Raw genomic sequence first — 22,632 nt, 5'->3', positions numbered from 1 at the left:
CCTTGGCTTGCTGTAAATTTTCAGTGTTTTCCTCCCGGCTCCTCTTTCATGAAGACACTTGTAGATTAAAAATGAAAATTATAGCAAAATGTGCTTTAAAACAAAATCAGCTCCAACAGTACATTTATGCTCAATGCATCCTGATTTTATGACTGGGATTTATTGGCAACTAACTTGAGAGTCCCTGAGTGGGTCCTTAGACTAGCTCCCACTATGAGCTTTTCTTCTGGGCTTTAGCTCTGGTTCTGTGATCCATTTTTGAAACATCTAATGGTCAAGGTAACACCCTTTAGATTTAGACTGAATTCATACCCCAGTTCCATCACTTACTGCCATAAGATTGTCCCTTCCCCCATTGAAATTTGTCAAAAATCCAATGTCTGTATATATCTAAATTGAATTATGGGTATCTCATTCTATTTCAGTTTTCTGCATGTCTGTCCTTAAGACAAAACCACAATAAATATATTGATTATTTTACCTGTATAAATCTTTAAGTCAGGTAGTATAAGTCCTCCAGCTTTATCTTTTACAAAATTGTTTTGGCTAGCGAGGTCCTTTGAATATACATTTACATTTTTAATAAGCATGCCAATTTCTTAAAAAATCAACTTTCTGGGATTTTGACTGGGATCATGTTGAATCCATAGGTCAGTTTGAATATAATTGATATCTATATGATTAATGTTTTCAAAAACTAGCATCTGATTTTTGTTAATTTCCTATGTGGTTTGTTTCCTATATCATTGATTTCTGCTCTTATTTTGATTCTTTTTGTACACTTACTTTGGGTTTAATTGGCTTTTGCTTTTTCAGTTTCTTAATGTGGAAGGTTATTTAATTGATTTTACATCTTCTTTAATTTGTAATCCAAGCATCTGAAGTTATAAATGTTCCTCTAAGTGCTGCTTGCACTTTATTCAGCCAATTTGGGGGTTTTGTTATTTAATCCAAAATATTTTCTGTTTTTCTACCTGTGATTAATTTGGAAATCCATGGTTTATGTGGAAATGTCTTGATAAATTTCCAACTACTTAGGGATTATTTTCAGATATTTCACCACTGTCCCCTTCTAATTAAATATGTTGTGGTCAGATGATATAAACGGAAATTCATTTCAAGCCTTCCATGATTATTAAGACATGTTTTAGTATCAAGTCTGTACTCTAATGTTTCATGGGTATTTGTTAGGTATAGAATTCACTAAGTGTCAGCTATGTAATATTGGTGGTTGTCCTTTTATCTCTTATTTTCTTATATTTTTCTGTTATGTTATAATCCTACATTAATAATTTTATTAATTTTTTGCTTTAAACAGACATTAGTTGTTTAAAGCTATACATATATCTAAAGTGAATATTCTACTGAAGTAGGTCTTTTATGTTTACCAAGATACTTACTCTTCTGGTATTCTTTAATCTTTCTTGAAGAAAATTTTCAGTTCCATCTGCTGCTATATTTTTCGTTTGGCTAAAGGAATGTATTTTAGCATACATTATAGTATTGAATTTTATATGTTTCAATTGCTCAAGATTTAATTTCAGCTGAAAATATTAAAATTCCTTGCGGGGGGAACTTCTGAGTTTGGAATACAGAAAGACAGAGGGGGTAGGGGGGTGCGCTATTTTTCCTCTACCTTCCCGTGTGAAAACGCCAAAAGAATGCTCCATTTCACCATCACTCAGAACAATGGATATCAGTCAGTGATATTTTAGACACCAAGATAAATGCCCAACTTCCAGTCAGGTAGGGACCCTTGTAGCCTCTTGGAGAGCACCTGACTTCTGGGTGGCAAATACCTAAATGTCCCAGGGTCTCAGCTGGCAGAACAGACATTCTGTGTGTCTGGCAACTGTTGGTCTGTGCCCAGCAGAGTCATATTTGCCTAGGAAACCCAAGGCTACCTGGGAAATAACTTACCTGGAAGGAATAAAAAATACTAGGGACAGATTTCATTAACCAATAAGAGAGCTGGTTCCCTTGTTAGCCAGTAAGGGAGCTGGTTCCCTTGTTAGCCAATAAGGGAGCTGGTTCCCTTGTTAGCCAGTAAGGGAGCTGGTTCCCTTGTTAGCCAGTAAGGGAGCTGGTTCCTTTGTTAACCAATAGGGAGCTGGTTCCCTTGATAGCCAATAAGAAGCTGGTTCCTTTGTTAACCAATAAGGGAGCTGGTTCCCTTGTTAGCCAGTAAGGGAGCTGGTTCCCTTGTTAGCCAATAAGGGAGCTGATTTCCTTGTTAGCCAATAAGAAGCTGGTTCCATTGTTAGCCAGTAAGGGAGCTGGAAAGATGATGGCTTTAAGTCACAGATTTTTTTTTCATGAGTACACATAGAAAAACCTCCAAGGAAGCTCATAAGAAATTTAGAGATCTGAACTGATAAAAATATTACTGTGAATGTGGTATTTGTACTTGTGTACTCATACAGCTGGACATGTTTGAATTATATAATAGTAATGATAGGAAACCTGGAGAAAAGTTTCTTGAATTTGGCTGAATACAAATGTAAACTTCTACGTTTTAAGTAAAACTTTGAAATTATCTAAAAGGCAGTGATCAACCCAAGAAAAATCAAACAAAAAATGAATGACCATCATATATAAAAGCCTCTTAGAAGAGAATAAATCTATTTAAAAATACATGAAAATACAAATAAGGCACTTCCCTGAAGAAAAGCACATGGAAAGTAAACATATAAAGGATGTTTTTAAATTCCTGGTAGTCAAACATGCAAAATAATATAAGATATATTTTATTCATTGTAATGGCAAAAGTTTTTTAATGATAATGTCCATTGTTGTGCAAGTTCATTCATAGAGATCTAAGAAGCTTTAAGGAGTTATGTTTCACTCATTGATGGGCATCTATGCAACGATTCAGAATTACTTAAAAGAAAATATAGCAGTACGAAAGACAAGCCTATATTGTGATGTTAAATAAAAGGCAAGTTACAAAAATACAATTAGCTCATTTTTGTTAAAAAAAAAAGTATAAAATATAAATTTAAGGATCTATGTAGGTAGTCCTTACCAATATAGAAGTTAAATGTCTGGGACTCTAATGAAAGACAAAGCCACAATTATATTGAGAGACTAGAGGCCTAGTGCACAAAATTCATGCATGGGTAGGGTCCCTAGCAGCTGCCAGCCAGGGGCACCTCCCTTCCCCTGGCCACCTGCCACCGCCACTGCCACCAGCCCCGCCCCCTGGTCGAACTCCTGGTCAAGGGGGCAATTTGCATATTAAGCTTTTATTATATAGGATAATGGTAAATACACATTTTACTAAAAAAGAGTAAAGCTTACAAAGTAATCTATTATAAAATGAAAAAGATTTGTAGTGTAAAAAACATATCTGATTTGGTAGTTAATTATACTACTGATTATCCTTCAGTCTTCCAGTGAAATATTATTTTTAATGTCCTTTATCTGCTAAATGCAGTGTGTTCCACTGATGGTCTGTTATATGCAGGCTATTCAGAACTTTTTTAACCTTTATTAGTGGTTTGTTGTTATTGTTGACCCTGTGTTTCTCTGTCAATTTTAAAAAAAAATAGAAACCAGCCCTTTAAATAGCCCTCTAATCTTTGTACAGAGTCACACTTTTCTATGTCTCTCCCTTTATTTTCATATCAGAAGGGTGGCATTTAAAGAGATCTCCTCCTAATGTACTTGCTAGAGGAGACTGGACCGAATCCCATATATGTAAATAGGTTGTGGATTTCAAATGTTGGCAAAATGATACATAACAGTGTCATCTCAAAACTTGGGTTGGCAAAGCTGGGGTTGGCAAGGGAGTGTTATATCTCAAAATACAAATTATGATTATCTGGGCTGAATTATAAAAGATTTTTTCCACTGTAATTTTCCAAGTTTCTGTAACAACATGTTATAATTGGAAAAAAATAATGACTATTATGTAAGAGCACATATGTGGACCTGTCGTTATTTGGGGCACGGGGCCTAGATCTAAACATGGTTTCGGGGTGCTCTAGCTTGGGAGTAAGTGGTTGGGGGTTTTTCCTGCAGAAGCCAGGAGACAGAGCATCTTATCATGTCATTTGGGGGCAGAGGGAAGAGATAAATTTGTGTCTTCTAGTCCTGAAAAGATCATATTTGTCTTTTTCAGGACGCAAAGTGTAATGTAATAATTTGAGAAGTCAATAGCAATTGCCCACCTAGGTTTGCCCAGTTGCATGGAGCTTTTAAAGCTTAGAAAATTATTTAACCTCATGTTGGCACAAATGAAGTTTGATATATGAGTATGCCAATTCTCATCAAGATTGCCATTTTAAGAAACAGGAATAAAAACCCAAAAGGGGTGGGGGGAGAGAAAAGAAAACATCTCGCCCTATGAAGCAAAATTGGATTTTCAGCATTTTGCAGTTTCGAATTTGAACATGACGATGACCTTAAAGATGGTGACCATTGAAACAGTTGTTCGAAAAGTGTATTATTTACACGCCGTGTGCTTTGGAAATAGAGGTTACAGGAAGACATAATCACGGCGTACAGTGTAACCTACTTTGAAGGGTGTAGGCGGCATAGCAAAAATGCCCTTACATCATACTTGTCAAGAAACAGAAGTTTTATTACCGAGGAATTTCACTTTTGCTGCTTATTTCTAACACTAGCCCAGGAGTGAGAGGATTTGTTGATCTAATATAGATAGCGATGTCTTGGGTTTGTTCAGATTTATATGGACAGCAACTGGGGATCAGGAATTACATTGAAAATGTAATAAAATGTTCCTGTGCACCTTAACTTACAAATACCATCCTTAAAAAAGTAAACATCAAATAATCACAGGTATCTTTCAAGAAAATGTTGACAGAGCTCACGGAGCTACGCAGCTATCTTGGAATCGTTTCTAGGTAAACTTAATAAACTCATATTCGTATTCTATTACTGTGGAATAAACTGTCATACCTGGGGGAAGACGAGATATCAAAGCCAATGCGCTCATTTGCTCCAAAATGCATATATTCTAGTCTAGAAAAAAGATGATTTTTTAAACATTATCAGAGAGGGCCATTCAAACTAAAAAATAAGCATTTATAAAGAGCAATCTGTTACCAAGAAACTACACCAAAAAAATCAGTAATTGCACATAAGAGAGCAAATGCCCTTCCATTATTCTCATATTATTCTCCTGAAGCATACATATCGTGGTCAGAGTTCCTATGAGACACACTCCAGAACAACAGTAATTTCTATTTAAAAAATGTTTTCAATATTTCTATTTAAAAATGTTTTAAATCTTTGAAGCGAAAGACCTTCCTTCAAAAATTAAAACCAAAACTAGGAAATAGACTGAAGTGAGATTACCAAAACACAACTAGACAGTCCACTTTGTTGACTAGAGAATGTCACTGGCTAACATTCAATCTAATTTCCTTAAATCAGAAAAGAGACATATTCCCCACAGCTGCTTGACCTTCCTCATTTCCCTCAGCTCCTGGAAGCCCATCAACTCTCTTTAAGTAATTGATTGACAATACAGGGCCGTGGTACATATTAGCTCAGCCTTTCCAAGGTTGGCCTGGTTACTACATCAGAAGCTGCAGGATGCCATTATCCTAAACTCTGATTTGTAGATATATATGCATTGCCTCCAATTATATATATCCTATGTATAATAAAAAAAAAGCCAATATGCTAATTAGACCGAACAGCAGAACGACCTTCCGGATGACCATCTGGATGACCTTCTGGATGAAGCCAGGGCTGCGAGGGCTGAGCCCCCCCTTGCACGAATTTCGTGCATCCAGGCCTCTAATGTGTGTGTGTGTGTGTGTGTGTGTGTGTGTGTATGTATGTGTATATATATATCCTACTAGAATATTCTGGAAAGAAGGAGGCAGTTTTAAAATCATACTTGTGTAGCTTCTTTTTGGAATTCCACTTCATTGGTTATTAGAGGTATAGAAAATGATTTTTGTCATTTTCAAGACTTGAGGCAATTTTCTTACCTTCCACAGGATAGTTCAGAAAATTAGACTTGAGTTGAGGATGGATGTCAGAAGTTAAGGTGAAAAACTACTCTACAGATCCAAGATGAAGATGAGAAACCGGGCACTCAGGTTTTACAAATTTAAAAGAACTATGAACTAAATATGAAGTGAAAACAGGCGATTAAAATTAATTAGGCAAAATATATAGTAATATATTGTTATATGATAGCATATTACATTACATAAAGGAAACAAACCTGATAAACTACAACAAAATTCTGACAGGCTAAAAATCCCTTGGAATTTTATTAAGTTATTTATGATGGATTTAGGATATTTCCTTTTTTTCTTGTGAGCCAGGGCAAGACCAAACACTTATTCCCTGCATTGGCCTCTCATGTAGGAAACGTCAAGTGATAGGACACATGGTCTCTACCAACAGAGAGATTACCAAGTCCTAACTCTCTCCTTCCATGGGATTCTGTGACTCTTGTGTTGTGTACCGTACTGGAGGGAAATTCACAGACACCTGGAGGTGCCTCGGAGCAGATCACGTCTGGATTCTGTGTTCCTCTGTGGGTGTTTGCATGAAAAACCCACTCCTACCCTCTGGGCTGTGTAGCCCTGAAATTCTAAGCCTATTGTTTCTTCCTTTATCTGCTTTTTCATTTCTCCTTTTGATTTTTCATTGTCAGTTACATTTGAGGGATAGACTGAGGAATTTCAGGGTAGAAATGACATCACCGTGTTCACCCTGTATTCATTACAAGCCTGGATAGCAAAGTAGATAATCTCGATCGGATTTACTAAATGCATTAGAAAAGTACAAATCTGGATCCATATGCGCTTTGAGTCCTTTTAGTTCTTAAGTAGTATTACTTGTGATGCCAGGTGGGTACTGGAATATCAGGGGGAACACTTTGTCAAGTTTATGATTGTCCTACCACTGGGCTGGGCACCTAAAATCAATACAAAATAATATTGAAAGTAAACTGTAATTGAAAAATTTTTTAAAGTATTATTACGTTATTAGGTGTTGTAGGCTTCTCGTTCATATTCCCCAGCTAGTTCCTCTAAAGTTGTTTTAGTTATTGCACACGCACCACTGCCAAAATCAGGGAAATTAAAACTGAAAAAAAATGCAGAAAGTCATGCTACTCTAAGAAAAAAATTTTCCCTGTGCACGTTCTTTTTCTGTGCTTGCCCGTTTATGTGCAAGCATACATTTGCAGTTGTAACCATTTTATAGATATAATTTTTGTGTTCCTCATTTTTTATTTAGCTTCCATAATAGCCATTTTCTCAGACCGTTCTGCATTTTCTCATTTCTCTGCAGGGCAAGTTCCATGACTTAGAACTACTTTCTGGATCTGAAAATACCCTTATATGGTGGCAATTAAACATTCTCATCCCCCCCTCCCCCTTGTCCTTCGCACCCTTTTCTAAGTATTGCCTATTCCAATCACAGGTCAGTAGATTATTCAGTCACAGATCAGCAGGTATGCTAGACCTGTCCTGTTGGGGTAGCACTGTATCTAATTTGCAGCTACCCATTTTAAAAGGGGCAGGCAAACCGAAGCAGGTACAGATGGAAACAATAAAGATGATTAAAGGACAGGGAAATAGGACCTCTGAGGAAAGATAAAAGGAGTTGAGAGTATTTGTTCTTCAGAAAACCGAAATCGAAGGGCCGTTTTACAATGTTCTTCAAGAATGTGCAGAATCACCACCAGAAAGCATGTGTCTAGTTGTTTCCTCTCTTTGGGGATGGGACGGGGTCAGTGGTTTAAATTGCGATTAGGTGGGCGTAAAGCATCTACGATGGCGTACCTCTGGGATGGGCAGCAAGAGGCATTCATGAAGGGAGCCTTTGAAGGATGAGAACTACTCAGGTGGCTTCTCACGAGGGCTGTGTCTTGCCATCTGTTCGCTGTGAGTAGCTCCTTGCTGCCTTTTTGGGACACTGTTGATTTTGCAGACTACCTCTAGTGTCCATCCTCAGTCCTTATCAGTATTGCAGACACCAACTTTCCCATGATGCATTTTTCTCACAATGGCCATTGTGCTAGTGGTCCTCCAAAACAGACTTAGCCTCCAACCCCTACTTACTTTCCCTGGCTGGTTGGGCCCTTTGGAATGCCATGATCCCAAGAAGCAAAGACTTCTGCCTAATATCATTCTACTTCCCCCTCCCTCTCTCCAGCGCTCTAGCCCGTCTCAGAGGCATACGCAGCAGCTGCTTAAACGTAGATTTCACTAATGAAATTTTTTGGAAATTCTTATGATAGGAAAAAATATGTCAACTAGGTAATTTTCCCATATGGTACAATTTTTCAGTGTATTTTAAGAAAATTATTCTCTTGGAATCATTTCTCTTTTTTCTTCAGCTTGTGCATGCCTTTATTTTAAAGCATCCACATTAACTGGTTTCCCTTCCGTTTCCCAGGAGAGTGGTCTTAGAATCATTTCTTGTTTTTCTTATTTTTAATCCCCATCCTCTAAGGTCCCCAAGATTACTCACAGTTCCCCTTGCCACAGAGAAAACAAGCTTTTGGACATAGGCTAATGACTTCTCCTTATTACTGGATTGAGGTTGGGGATTGAGCCAAAAATTTAAAAAGACAGAAAAAACTCATGGGCAGGGACCACAGTGTGTTGATTACTGAGGGAAGAGGGGAGGGGTAGTGGAGGATGCTGTAGAGCCATGGTCGACAAACTGCGGCTCGCGAGCCACATGCGGCTCTTTGGCCCCTTGAGTGTGGCTCTTCCACAAAATACCACAAAATACCACATGCGGGCGCGCACGTACAGTGCGATTGAAACTTCGTGGCCCATGTGCAGAAATCGGTATTTTGTGGAAGAGCCACACTCAAGGGGCCAAAGAGCTGCATGTGGCTCGCGAGCCGCAGTTTGCCGACCACTGGTGTAGAGGGATAAGAGGCGATGGGCGATTTGACTCGGGGTAGTGAGCACCCAGTACCTTGTACAGACAATGGGCTGTAGACTTGTGCACCTGAAGCCTGTATAATTTTGTTAACCAGTGTCACCCCAGTAAATTCAGTAAAAAGGAGAACATTGTTCTCTCATGCACTACAATTCTTTAAATTCTCTAAAGCAGTAAGAATCGCCCTGTGTTAGAGAGGCTCCGTGTTATAACTGTTCACCATACAGATCTGGGCTCGGACCCGCTGGGTTCCCATCCTGGCTGGAACACGGTGGTTTGGTGGATTCGTAGTAGAACTTATTTCACATCATCTTAGCTTTAGGATGATAATCCCCCCATTCCAGGCTGTTTGGATCTCCTAGCTGTACACACAACAGCCGTTCTAAAGAGTGTCCTCTCTTCTTAGCACCTTTATTCCAACATAAAATTTGCCTTCAACGTCCACTCTGAGAAACAAATTGCAAAGATGCCCACCACATATTGGACAGTTTTTCAAGTTTTCTCATTTTTGCTCTCTTCTCCCTCACACCACCATTAACCAAGAAGTCCAAATTCTTCTCTGATGTGATGCAAACCTATTTCACCAAGCATTTAGCCAGATGTTATCCTCACAGCTCTCTTCTTCCTGCAAGAATTTCAGTGCCAGATGTTATAATAGCACCCTCTCTCCCTCATTCCTCAAGGTTTGAGTCCAGGCTCAGCCACCCCGTGCCCTTGTGGCTCTGGTCACATGACCTGGAACGCAAGAATGGTAACACCCAGGGTTTGGAAGTGTTCAGCCGAATGTCTGGCAAGGGCACATCGATAATAGGTCTCAGCCATCCTATCCCTGAAATCACTGAGCATTTTAGTGATCAAATTAACTTAAGTTTATAAAAAACAAAAAAACTAGAGGCCTGGTGCACGAATTTGTGCACGGGTGGGGTCCAGCTGGCCCGCCCCAATTGGGGTCCTGATCTGGCAGGGCTGGCTAGGGGGAGGGGCTGCAGACAGTTGGCCACCTGGTCCCACTCCCGATTGGGGTTGGGGGTCGATTGGGGGCAGGGCCGGCCTGGGGAGGGGCCATGGGCAGTTGATCGGCTGGCCTTGCTCCCTGGTCCAACTCCCGTTGAACTCCCAGTTGAGGGGACAATTTGAATATTAGCCTTTTATTATATAGGATTGGACCTACTGCAGGGTCCAGGTTGTTACTGATAATACCATGACCATTATTGGGTTTTACCCCTTTCTCCTCCTTGCATCTCTGCTTCTGTACGTAGAATGCGTCCTGTGAACTTCATGCTCCAAGTGGGTTTGCCAAAGAGAATGGGGGACGCTCTTATTTGGCCGAGTCCTGGCCAGCCGTTGGCAAAGGAGCCTCGCTATACCTGCTGCTGAGTTCTCCCGCAGAGATGCACACAGTTCTGGAGAATAGATCAGCTACGAAACCCAAACAGACTAGAACCCCCTCACTAAACAGAGGGCAGCGCATGCCTTCTCCTTGTCTCTTTAAGTTAATTAATAACCCAGTCGGTGTTGTAATGCAGCTAACATGGACTTGGAAAGTACAGGGTGTCTATCCCTTAATTAGTATCTCTCCTGACCTTGGGATGATTGCAAGTTATCAGAGGGATTTTCATAGGAAACAAGGACCAGAGAAGCGGGTTGTTTATGTCGTGCCACCTTCTAATAGTCACCAGTAAATATTTAGAAGAGGGAGGGGCATTCTAGGGGGCTTGGCGGTGGGTTTTAATGGTGTTAAAGGCACGTTGGTGGAATGTTTTTTAAAAAACAAGAGGAGAAAAGGTGTTTTGTTGTAAATCTTTAAGTATGCTTGACTTGGCTAGCCTGTGAAGAATAAACGGAGGCAGTCACTCTTTCTGTTTATTCCAGCAAATTCTGCAAACGTAGCTGTGCAAATATCTGACATCATTGAAGAGAAAGTAGCACAGCCTAAAGCTGATGCTGTGGGCGACTACAATGTGAGGGCTCACACTGCGCAGATTGGTTGTGTCGTCTTCAAGTTTTTAAATAGCTTGTGAAGCGGCCCTAGCTGGTTTGGCTCAGTGGATAGAGCATCGGCCTGTGGACTGAAGGGTCCCAGGTTCAATTCCTGGGCAGGGCACATGTCGGGGTTGTGGGCTTGATCCTCAGTAGGGGGCATGCAGGAGGCAGCCAATCAATGATTCTCTCTCATCATTGATGTTTCTCTCTCTCCCTCTCCCTTCCTTAAAATCATTAAAAATATATTAAAAAATAAAAAATAAAAATAAATATCTTGTGAAGCGTTAGTCATTTTTCTGTGGTGTTTGGCACGTCTTGTGCGTAATTTGGGAATCTCACCCCAGCTCATCCTAACATGGTCAGGTTTATTAATTTTGACAAACTAGTGGGTGTTAAATAATATAATGTTCATTTTGCATTTTTCAACTCGTTAAGGAAATTGGACATCTTTTCAAGTGTTTATTGGCCAACCTCTCCAATGAATTACCTGTTAGTTTTATTTGTACATTTTTTGGAAGTTTGTCTTTTGGTCATATATGTTCTTTACATATTCTTAAAATGAATCCTTCTCCATTATAGGTGAACGAATGTATTCTCTTGGTCAGGATCTTGTCTTTAACTTAGTTTACTGGACTTTATTCACTAATACCGTTTAAGTGGAATTCAGACTACCGTGGAATTTAGAACTTGAAATTTTATTACACTTATCTGCTTTAAACTTTTCATTTTATAGAAGAAGAAAGTGAGGGTGATAAAATATGCATCTCAGATTACCCTCCTGGTTCGTGGCACAGAAAAATTAGAAATTGGGTCTCTTGATTTCTGGGCTAGTGATTTGGGATCCTACCAACATATTCTCTACAGGGTTCTGGTTAAAGTTGTATTCTTAGAGGGGATGTGTGTGTGTGTGTGTGTGTGTGTGTGTATTATATGTATTACATGTATTATATATAACATACATATATATCCACACCCTCTACTAATTCATTATGTCTTAAATTATTCATATACTGATTTTTTTCAGCAAAGGCTACATAAAGGTATAAAGTACATTTTTGAGAGTTCTCCTTTTTCCCTCCTTCTCTCTTTTCTGCTGGGCTCCAGCTGATCCCCATGAACCATGGATAAAGACTAAACGTGGCTTTCCCATACCTTAGCACTATCCTCTGCCTTATTTATGTCTGACCTGGTACAGCACAGCTGACCTGGGGAAGTTTAATTGAGGCTGGAATTGTCTGGCACAGCTTGAGGCCACCTGAATTTAGGGGGTGTGACACACACAAAGACACACACACGTTGACAATGTGCCTAATGAACTGAGAGTGTGTGTGTGTGTATTTTCTGATGAAATGACAGCCAGGGAGACAGTCTATCGTGGTTTTTACTGGGCAGAAGTCTTATAAAATAAGAAAATATACCTATTTTCCCCCATAATTAAAAAATACAGTTTAGTCATTAAATAAATGCAGAATTACTTAAGTATGGAAGCTATTAAGGTAAAAGCAAAACAACAGTCGGTTGTAAGTAATTCAAGGCATAACTATTCCATGAAATATTTTTTAAATATTTTATAATAGACCAAGTACTTGAGAAATGCTGGCCTTTCCACTGTGTGGTTAAGATAATTTAGTAACATAAAAGCAAACAAAACATTTGATAATTGATGTTTTAGATAATCATTTAAATTTTTAAATGGTTAATTATTTTAAATATGGTATATTATATTTAATAAGATTATGACCAAGACTTTGAGTATGTTTTCTACATGAAACCAAAGACATTACTATTGAGAAGAAAAAAATAAGGTAATTTTTGTTTATAAATTTACTAGATTTAAAATCAGTTGTACTCTTGGTCATATATTTCCCAATTATCATTTTACTACATGGTAGATTCTGAACTGTTTTAGTACAGATATTATTGTAAGTAAGATAAATCTGAAAATTAAAGCAATGTTCATTCATTGTACTTTATATAATTAAACAAATAATTATACCATTATTTTTAGAGGAAGTACTGCATACCCTGGGTTAACAGCATGCTAAAGCCCAAAAATATTTGAAAAAAATACTTACATTTGGATGAAGTGCAACACTTATTTTTTGTTTCACCCAGCACAATTAAAACCAATCCCTTTAAGTAACCACAGAGGAAGATTAAATGGATCTATACATATTTTTATTCAAATATTTGTGTAAGGGTGTGTATACACACATGTATATGAAATGCCTCTAGAAAACATGCTTTTCAATAACCACAAATATCTGGAAAATTTCTCTCATTTGTTGTTTTGATACAAAGCATTTCATAGATGTGAGCAGTGCTCAGAGTTTGTGAAAAAGACAGGAAGAACTCCAACTTGCCCCCAGGGCGTTCTAGCCTCATACACATAGAGGCTGGACAGATAATTGCACCCATATGCACCCGTATAAACTCGCCCACAAGTGAAGTTTATAACTGTGAGTGAAATTCAAGATGTCCCAAGTCACAGCCTATAACTTCATTAATAATCCAAACAGTCAATGAAATTATTTTAAAATTCTCAGAGTTCAAGACTTCTTAGTTAAAAAATCATTTCTCCTATCAGATGAGAAATGAATATCTAAAACGTAGCAGTCATTTCTAAAATTTAAGATCAATGGTCAAAAACAAGAGAAAGACTGAGGACTTCATTCATAGTCTGCCACGAGTCCCAGGTTTTATAGATTTTATTTTGCTGGGAGACGCACACAAATTAGATTGTCCTAATAACTGTGTCCTAATCTAAAAATCGGCATTGACAAATAAAGATAATGATACGTGTGGTTAGCAGCCCTTATGTAACACTGTGTGCCCAGCACCGTGCTAAACACCTTACAACTAGCAATTCATTTCATTGTAGTTACTCATTAATCAAATGCTCCCGCATGGGGTAGGAAGGAATGCTATTTGACTATTCAGAGGTAACGTTAAAGCACATTTTTCACAGAAAGAGCAGGCAACATTCAGACCCAGGTGTCAGCCTTCATCCAACCTCACATTCATTTCTGACTCTGGGTCATAGCACAGAAACCACAAAGACTTACGAGAACTCAGTTTACAAATGAGTGGGAATGTGCGTTCGGTACCAGATCTTAAATACTTTTTAGTAAGAGAACTAGATAGCTTCAAAAGTGCCTCCCTCCCAAGATAAACATGACCAGAGTTAGATTTTTCTGGCTATAATGATTCTCTAAACACCTTAATCATTAACCCGGAGAGATTTTATCTCCGTCTTCCACGTTCCATACAAGCCTGGGGCCCGTAGTACCTTCTGAATACCGGCAGCATCCTGCCCCAGAACGCCTCATCCTATATAATAAAGAGCTAATATGCTAATTAGACTGAACAGCAGAACGACCGTCCATATAACCTTCTGAATGAAGCCAGGGCTACAAGGGCTGAAGTAGCCAGGGCTTCGAGGGCTGAGCCCCTTGCACGAATTTTGTGCACCGGGCCTCTAGTGTTTGATAATATAAAATAGCAGGAGGATGCCAAACTCAAAGGACTTGTTAAAAATAGGTATTGGATTATGTCACATGTATATGCAAATGGCACAGCTATCCATACAGCCGATTCCTGATGGACTCTGCTTCTGCTTGACGGTTATACTCATTCATGATTCGATCTAGAGCTATTAGTTAACGGGACCTATTTGTGGCACTGGATTTACTATGCCTGGAAGGGATGGTTGCCATATTCAGAAGTTATTGTTGCACATTGATCCTATTGTTATTCCCCCTCTAAGGTGGCAGGAACCCACCCAGTGTGAAGGATTAAATATGGCTTGATCTATTCTTTCTCAATCTGTCAAAATGCATAGACATTATGCTCTGACATTATCTAAATTAAATAAGTGCTTTAAAAACTAAACTCAACCAGGTAAAAGATATAATGTACACATATACATATACATATATGGTGTCCCCAAAAAATGTATGCACACACCTTGAATAATTATAAAATCACTGTTTACTAAAATATATTGTATTTTCAAAATTGAATATACATTTTTGGATAATACACACACACACACACACACACACACACACGGCACATAAGAACAAAAGATAGAGTCAAATAAAATGGCTTGCCTCTCTGCTCTTAAATAGGGTGATCTTTTCCTCCCATGTACCATCCCAAGACAGACATAAACAGCGCGTGGACGCTGAGGCTGACAGATGTGCCATATTCTGCAGGGAGACGTTTTATGATCAAGGGCTGTTGCCCTCTGGAGATGGAGCAGACACCATGGACTCCTTCACCGAGACCACAGATCACACTCAAGTCACAGGCCCTGGAGGGGTTGTCATCCCAGGGAACCACCAGCGTCCCCTTTTTGTCCAGATCTTCATCTCTTTCCCCTCTGAGGTCCGTGGGGCCAAAGGCACTGAGATGGTCCGCATAGGTCCCTGCCAGTTCACCTTCAGGGGAATTGCCTTTCTTAAGACCGCTCTGCTTTGGGCCGAGGTACATTCCACAGCAGAACATGAAACAGCAGTAAATACCCATTCACTCACAGCACCTTTGACTCCTTGGCGAATTACATACATTTAAAATAATAATAATCATAAATTGACATGAGAAAAGACAGTGTGACTTTTCCATAAAGAGCAGCATCAGCAAAGTCCCCACCCTCATTTTTTAGCCTGTGTTTGGCGATTTCTGTTGAGTCACACCTGCTTTGACCACTAGGCCTCCATGGGAGTTTCTGGAGTTACTTCCTTAACGTGTGCGAATAAGGTCTGTTTATTCAAATGGCGAACTGTACGGAGAGACTCCCAGGCATCGATCTGAGGCCATCATGCCTTTAACGTGACTCCAGCCGTGTTTATTCTGGCGACTCTGACAAGATCCCAGCGTTGCTGACGATTCTGTACATTTACGATGAGCAATAAAGTACCCGAAGTTCTGGGACTGGAAAGAAATGTTTTTGGATTTCTTATTTATTGCAGTTTTAATAGAAACTCAGGGAAAGCCTTATCTGCTGTCATTTGGCTTAAATTCCACTGTCCTTTTTGTATTTCACCAAATTCCCTTACCTCCGATTCCCTTGTATCCTGCGTGCCAGCCTCCGAGCAGTTGATGTACTTATCTGTGGTTTTTTGTAATAAAATTTTAGCTCCTATCCAGAGAAAGGAGAAAAACTACAAGAGGAAAAGCTGCTCCTCAGATACTAAATTGACCAGCTGCCCGCGTCCATCATACAACCTGGAAATGGCTGCCTATTCTTGGCATATTTAAGGAGTCTGGGGAGTTAGTCCCATGATCCAGTTTAGACATGTACACTGTGCCTCAGATAATAGCCTCTGACTTCTTTATAGAAGAGAAGATAGACAAGGAGTAGAAGGTATTAAAAGGGAAGAAACAAAACATGTGTACAGCCCTAGCCGGTTTGGCTCAGTGGATAGAGCATTGGCCTGCGGACTGAAGGGTCCTGGGTTCGATTCTGGTCAAGGGCACATGCCCAGGTTGCCAGCCCAATCCCCAGTAGGGGGCGTGCAGGAGGCAGTCGATCAATGATTCTCTCTCATCATTGGTGTTTCTATCTCTCTCTCTTCCTCTCCCTTCCTCTCTGAAATCAAGAAAAATACATATTTTTATAAAAGCACAAAAACACACGTGTAGACACACACACACACACACACATACACACACACACACACAACCAAATGGCCGAACAGCAAGGACTAGAAAGAGGCTAGAAGTCACATACGCCGAGGGTGTCCTTCCTGCTCTCTCATTCCAGTCCAAAGCAAGCCATTATCTCTGTTTCAAAACGGAGGGCAAACCTGGGTAGCTTTGTGGCATGCCTTCCTTATGTGATTCTAAGTACTTCACTTACTTTCATCCCAATTCAAAAAAGAAGAAAAATTCAAAACCAAGTTGCATCCGAATGTGCCAGTTAGTTGGACACGCCAGCCATCTAAAGTTGTGGTCAGGTGTGGCTTCTGAAAGTCTCATGGTCCTCATGCAAGCAGATGAGATACAAACTTGTCAACAAGTAGGTAAATGCCACTCCGAGGGCGTGTGGACAGCGGCCTTCTTTTCAAAGGGTTTGAGAAGGCCAGTCTTCACGCTAGTTACACGTCTGGTTAGATCCAATTCAACAAGCATTGCTAAGCACCTACTGTGTGCTAGACCCTTTCCTGATGTATAACTTAGAAGCATTTTGCCATCAACCATAGTTAGGAACCTCACTTATCACATCTGTAAAATGGCAACCATGCTAGCTGCTCTGCTTGGAGGCAGCAAACAGAATTGCATGATGTTTTAAAGTCTTTGCTGAAATATACAACGTTGTGACTTGAATTATTTCGCTGGTTCTATGGACCAAATGATGTCCTATGAAGAAATGGATTCCAGGTGAATCTCCTTGAGGAAACAAACTCAGCTTCCCAGAAAGCGAAGTTGGAATTCATGGTCATACTGAATTATGGGTAATCAAAATACTCATAGTTAGGTGCCTTCTGGAACATTCCATCTGGGTCCAGTCCACTTTGCCAAATTTGACACTAAGGTGCAGTTAGTGCAGAAAACACTTGCTTTGTTCCGTCTTAGTCAGGAACCATTTGCTGCCTCCGCGAAGCTTGGGATCTCGGACGCTGCCTCACCGGAACTTCTCTGGGAAGGTTCCTGAAGAACACGGAAGTCCCCTTCTCCTTCCTGTCTTCACCAACACGTGTTTGCCTCAGTGGCTCAGAACAGTAAACCCTGCGGCAGTGGAGGTGGGACTCACACGGAAACACCCCCTACTTCCGAAGGGAGCAAGCTGATTGCATTGCTGCCCCGACATTCTGTGGTGACAGAAAGTGACAACTACCCCTCTTCATTTCCCATTCGGCCTCTAGGAGGTGACAGATTCGTACCTTTTACCCACTTTACATCTGAGAACCTTCTCCTTATGCTGCTTCTTTTTTAATATATTTGTATTGATTTCAGAGAGGAAGAGAGAGAGAGATAGAAACATCCATGATGAGAGAGAATCATGGATCGACTGCCTCCTGCACGCCCCACACTGGGGATGGAGCCTGCAACCTGGGCATGTGCCCTGACCGGGAATCAAACCGCAACCTCCTGGTTCGTTGGTCGATGCTCAACCACTGAGCCACCCCGGCCGGGCTCCTTATGGCTTCTTATGAGTCCTGAAGGCTGGGAAAAAATCAGGTTACTTCATATTTGCAGCAAGGATTCGTATTAAGTTGCTTCAATTTGCAGAGAGATGCAAGTGGCGGTTTGCAAATATCATCCCCGCTGACCCGAAGAGGTTGCCCACCTGCACCTCTGGTGACAGGAAACGTGCCGTTTGCAATCACAGCCCCACGTCTCTTTGCTGTTTTGCCAGGTTCCAAGCTGAGACTGTCAGCATTACTCTCACTTGTGATCTTGTACAGCCATCAGTTTCAAACAATTTCCATGCACATTCATTCAGGCCGAGGCGCAAGCAAGAGGTCCCAGCGTGGCAGGTTCCTGCATTGCTCTAATCCAGTTACCACCGAGTTAAAATGCTTTCATTACCGTTGCAAACCCCTGGAGAAGGGATCTATGACAAGCGAGGGTCTGCTTATTATGTTTCAAACCGAGACTGGCTCCAAGAAATAGAAGCAAGACTGAACAAGTCCATTTTTACACACTTCCCTTCGTCTGTCTTCCTTGGTTCGTGTTTTCAATTCTTCTGAACTTGAACTCTCCATAAGGTCTTTCGGCCCACCTTGTTGGAGATTTGGGGAGCGACGATGCAGGCAGTCATGATAAACACAGTCCCTATTTATGCAAAGTCCTTTGCAAACCTCATCTGTCTTGGGCGTGCCTTCACCTGCCCCTTGCCCCACCCCCCACTCAACTAAAATACTTTGCAACTGTCTCAACCTGTTCACCTAAACATTGGTGAATTATTAAAAATTAACTACTTCCTTCATCATTGCCAATGAACATTCTAAATCAAATATTTAAGGTGCAGTTTGATATAAAGCGACTTACTGATGCTATTAATATTAATGCAACAGCTACTTCAATGCAGGTACTGTGCTAAGCATGCGTCTCGAAGAAGGGAATGTGCCAGGGATACCAGCATTTTCTGAATTTGCAATCTTAGTGGGGAAACTGGGCAAGCAAGCACATGATTTTAATACTTTCAGACCTGCGCTGTGCAAGGGACATCTCCAGACCCCTTGCAGAAACCCGTCTCCTAGACAAGAATCATTTGGCTAACGTTTCTAAGTGGGAATGAAAGCTTTAGACTACAGTGATAGTATTTTCTGAATCAAAACCCAATAATATATGTTATCTGAGAAACAGTGTCAGAGATTTGAAATCTGGACAAGCCTACAAAGTTCAATGCTTATAATAACTTTTCAATGTATTGCATCATGCCCTAGCCCAGTGGTTCTCAACCTATGGGTCAAGACCCCTTTGAGGGTCGAACGATCCTTTCACAGGGGTCGCCTAAGACTATCAGAAAACACATATATAATTACATATTGTTTTTGTGATTAATCACTATGCTTTAATTATGTTCAATTTGTAACAATGAAATTGGGGGTCACCACAACATGAGGAACTGTATTAAAGGGTCGCGGCATTAGGAAGGTTGAGAACCACTTCCCTAGCTGGTTTGGCTCCACGGATAGAGCGTCAGCCTGTGAACTTGAAAGGTCCTGGGTTCGATTCCCGTCAAGAGCACATGCCCAGGTTGTGGGCTCGATCCCAAGCAGGAGGCAGCCGATCAATGATTCTCCCTCATTGATGTTTCTATATCTCCCTCCCTCTTCCTTCGTCTCTGAAATCAATAAAAATATATTTTAAAAAAACTAAATGTATTGCCTCATAATAACTATTACACAAGCTACTATGAAAACGTCTGCCTTCTAACTAGCATTCCCGTGGCTGAACCCCCCGGGGCAACAGGCCAGGTCTTCGCTAAGAGAAACCTAGAAAGACAGGGAGCCAAGTCCTGACTCTGGAGCGCTTATCTGAACTAAAATCCAGCCCTTCAAGCTTGTCACCCTGCCATTATTAATGGATCTTTAACACCCTGCTAAGCTGGTCTACCACTCAGCTGTTTTCTTAAAGTCGGTTGAATAAGTGGCATTCTTCCTGCCCACACAGCCTTTGTTAATGTGCATATTGCAAAATCATCCCGAGTAAACAGTGTGTGTCATCCGCATCGAAGGGAAGTAATGTATGGATTAGTGTATAATAGCCTGGGTTAGAGAGAAAAATGAGTCACCAAAGTAGCTGGTTCAAAGGCATAAATAACTAAATCATTATCTTGATGCCTGACTTAGAAAGCTTTAGCTCTCAAAGGCCTAGTGTCTACAATATAAAGACCATGTGAAAAGGCTGCTCGCGGACTGCAGGTTGGTCGCTTCTGCTGCGGGCTGTGTCTACACTTAACAAAACATAGGATTTCATGGGGGAGGGAAATGGAAAGAAATTATTATGGACTTCAGCCAAATGTCTTGCTCCCTGATGGTGACGATGAGAAAGCATTGCCATGAAAGAGGTATGGTAGATAAGAGTCATTGCTTTGCTTGTTGAATATGGATGTATCCGGAAGAACGTTCCTAATGGCACCCATTCTGAGTTCCCGGTGCAGGGGATGCGTAGACAGATGAGATGTGTCAACCATCAAGGATAGTACAGTTGGCACCAGATGTGGCAAATAGGTCTTATGGATGAGTCAATGGCATTTGGTTAGAAGAGGCTGCCAGTGGCACTGTTTTGAGATGAAGACTCACTGTCAGATGTTTGACAGCAGCGATCCAGGGGGGAGAAGAGCCAGTGAACAAGGTGTGCACTAAAATGGGACAATAGACATTTCCAGGAAGGACTGTGGGGGCACAGCTGAAATGAGGTGGGTCAGGGGAGGTTTTGGAGGGAAGATTGCATTCAATACATTCAATTTGGGTTTTGAATGGTGATCAGGTGTCCGGTGTTACGGACTGCCTGCTGTGTCTGCACAATATTCCAGTGTGGAGGCCCCAGGCCCCAAGGTGGTGGTCTTGGAGATGGGGCCTTTGGGAGGACATTAAGGTTAGATGACGTCAAGGGGGCGGAGCCTTCATGATGCAATGGGGCTTTATCAGAGGAGGCCACAGGCTAGCTTCCTCCTTCTCTTCCCTGTGGGGACTCAGCAAAAACACAGCCATCTGCAGCGAGGAGGGCTCTCACAGGACCCGGACCCGCCTCCCCTGGGTCTGATTATCAGAGGAACTGAAGGAACCTGGAAGGGTCGAGGGAAAATGTGTTTCTCCCCCACAATAACAAGGCTGTTTGTATATGTAGGCGCTGCCAAGAGAGATCTTAAAAGTTCTCATCACAAGGGGACAATACTGTGTAACTATGTGAGGTGATGAGTGTTAACTAAACTTATTGGGGTGATCAGTTCCAGGATGTGTGTGTGTAATTATTATGTTGTACACCTTAAATCCATACAATGTTATATGTCAAGTATATTTCAATATAACTGGGAGGGGGTGCAAAAGAAGTCTAAGGATGCCCACTGGCTCAGTGGTTGAGCATTAACCTATGAACCAGGAGGTCACGGTTCGATTCCCAATTCCCGGTCAGGCCACATGTCAAGGTTGCTGGCTCAATCCCCAGTGGGGGCGTGTAAGAGGCAGCCGATCAATGATTCTCTCATCATTGATGTTTCTATCTCTCTCTCCCTCTACCTTCCTCTCTGAAATCAATAAAAATATATATTAAAAAAAAAAGAAGTCTAAGGAAATCCTGAAAGAAGTAACACGCTGCACATCATTTCAGGAGAGCTTCAGTAAGGCAGGGAGAGAGACGGCTGTTGTCGCACACGTAGTTATCTTTCAGACAAAGTCTATGAAGATTCATGGTTGTGACTTGGGGGGGAAAGTGGGTCAATAAGATTTTATCTGCCGAATTGTTGTAGTTAGTGGTGCAGAATGCTTTCCGATTAATTTTCTGCGGTTCAGTAAATGCGTTATTTTGGGTACACATACGAGTTTGTTTAGGAGATCATTTAGAATCATAAAAAAGAGAGACTTGAAATAGCAAGACTTCTTAACTCTGCCCAAGTTTCTGTCTTTCTTTCTTCCTTTCCACTCTGTTTTGACATCAATACTACCTTGTTTTGGCAACTGTGCTGGAGACAGATAAGGGTGGCAGGTATGCAGCTCCGTAATCATTAAGTCTGAAGTTGTCTTGACATCTGCCAATAGCTAAAACACCTTATTTTCAAGTCTGAGTTATCTGCTCATTCACTTTTCTCGCTACTCAAGTTTACTGACACAGCCAAGAAACACCACCACTACCAACAAGAAAACTGCACTGCAGGAAATAGAAAAGGCACTTTTAGAAAGCCCGATTACTTTCCATTAATGTTTACTTTCTATTTATTTTTAAGTTACTGTTGCAAAATAACTTACTAGGCTAGATGGTGGTTGGATGGTAGCAAGCATGTTAAAAGAGAAAACACTCTTGCCCTGGCTGGTTTGACTCTGTGGACAGAGCATCGGCCTGTGGACTGAGGGGTCCCGGGTTTGATTCCGGTCAAGGGCACATGCCCGGGTTGCAGCTTGATCCCCAGTAGGGGGCGTGCAGAAGGCAACCAATCCATGATTCTCTCTCATCATTGATGTTTCTCTCTCCCTCACCCTCTCCCTCCTCTCTGAAATCAATAAAAATACAGTTTTTTAAAAAAAGAGAAAACATTCTCGAAATAATAATAATTCAAGATTGCATTCCTTCCACAAATAAAACTGG

Source organism: Myotis myotis, unplaced genomic scaffold (assembly GCF_014108235.1).
Source record: "Myotis myotis isolate mMyoMyo1 unplaced genomic scaffold, mMyoMyo1.p scaffold_m19_p_23, whole genome shotgun sequence".
Classification (NCBI taxonomy): Eukaryota; Metazoa; Chordata; class Mammalia; order Chiroptera; family Vespertilionidae; genus Myotis; species Myotis myotis.
The sequence above is the reverse complement of the archived record's forward strand: the minus strand, read 5'-3'. Positions refer to the sequence as shown.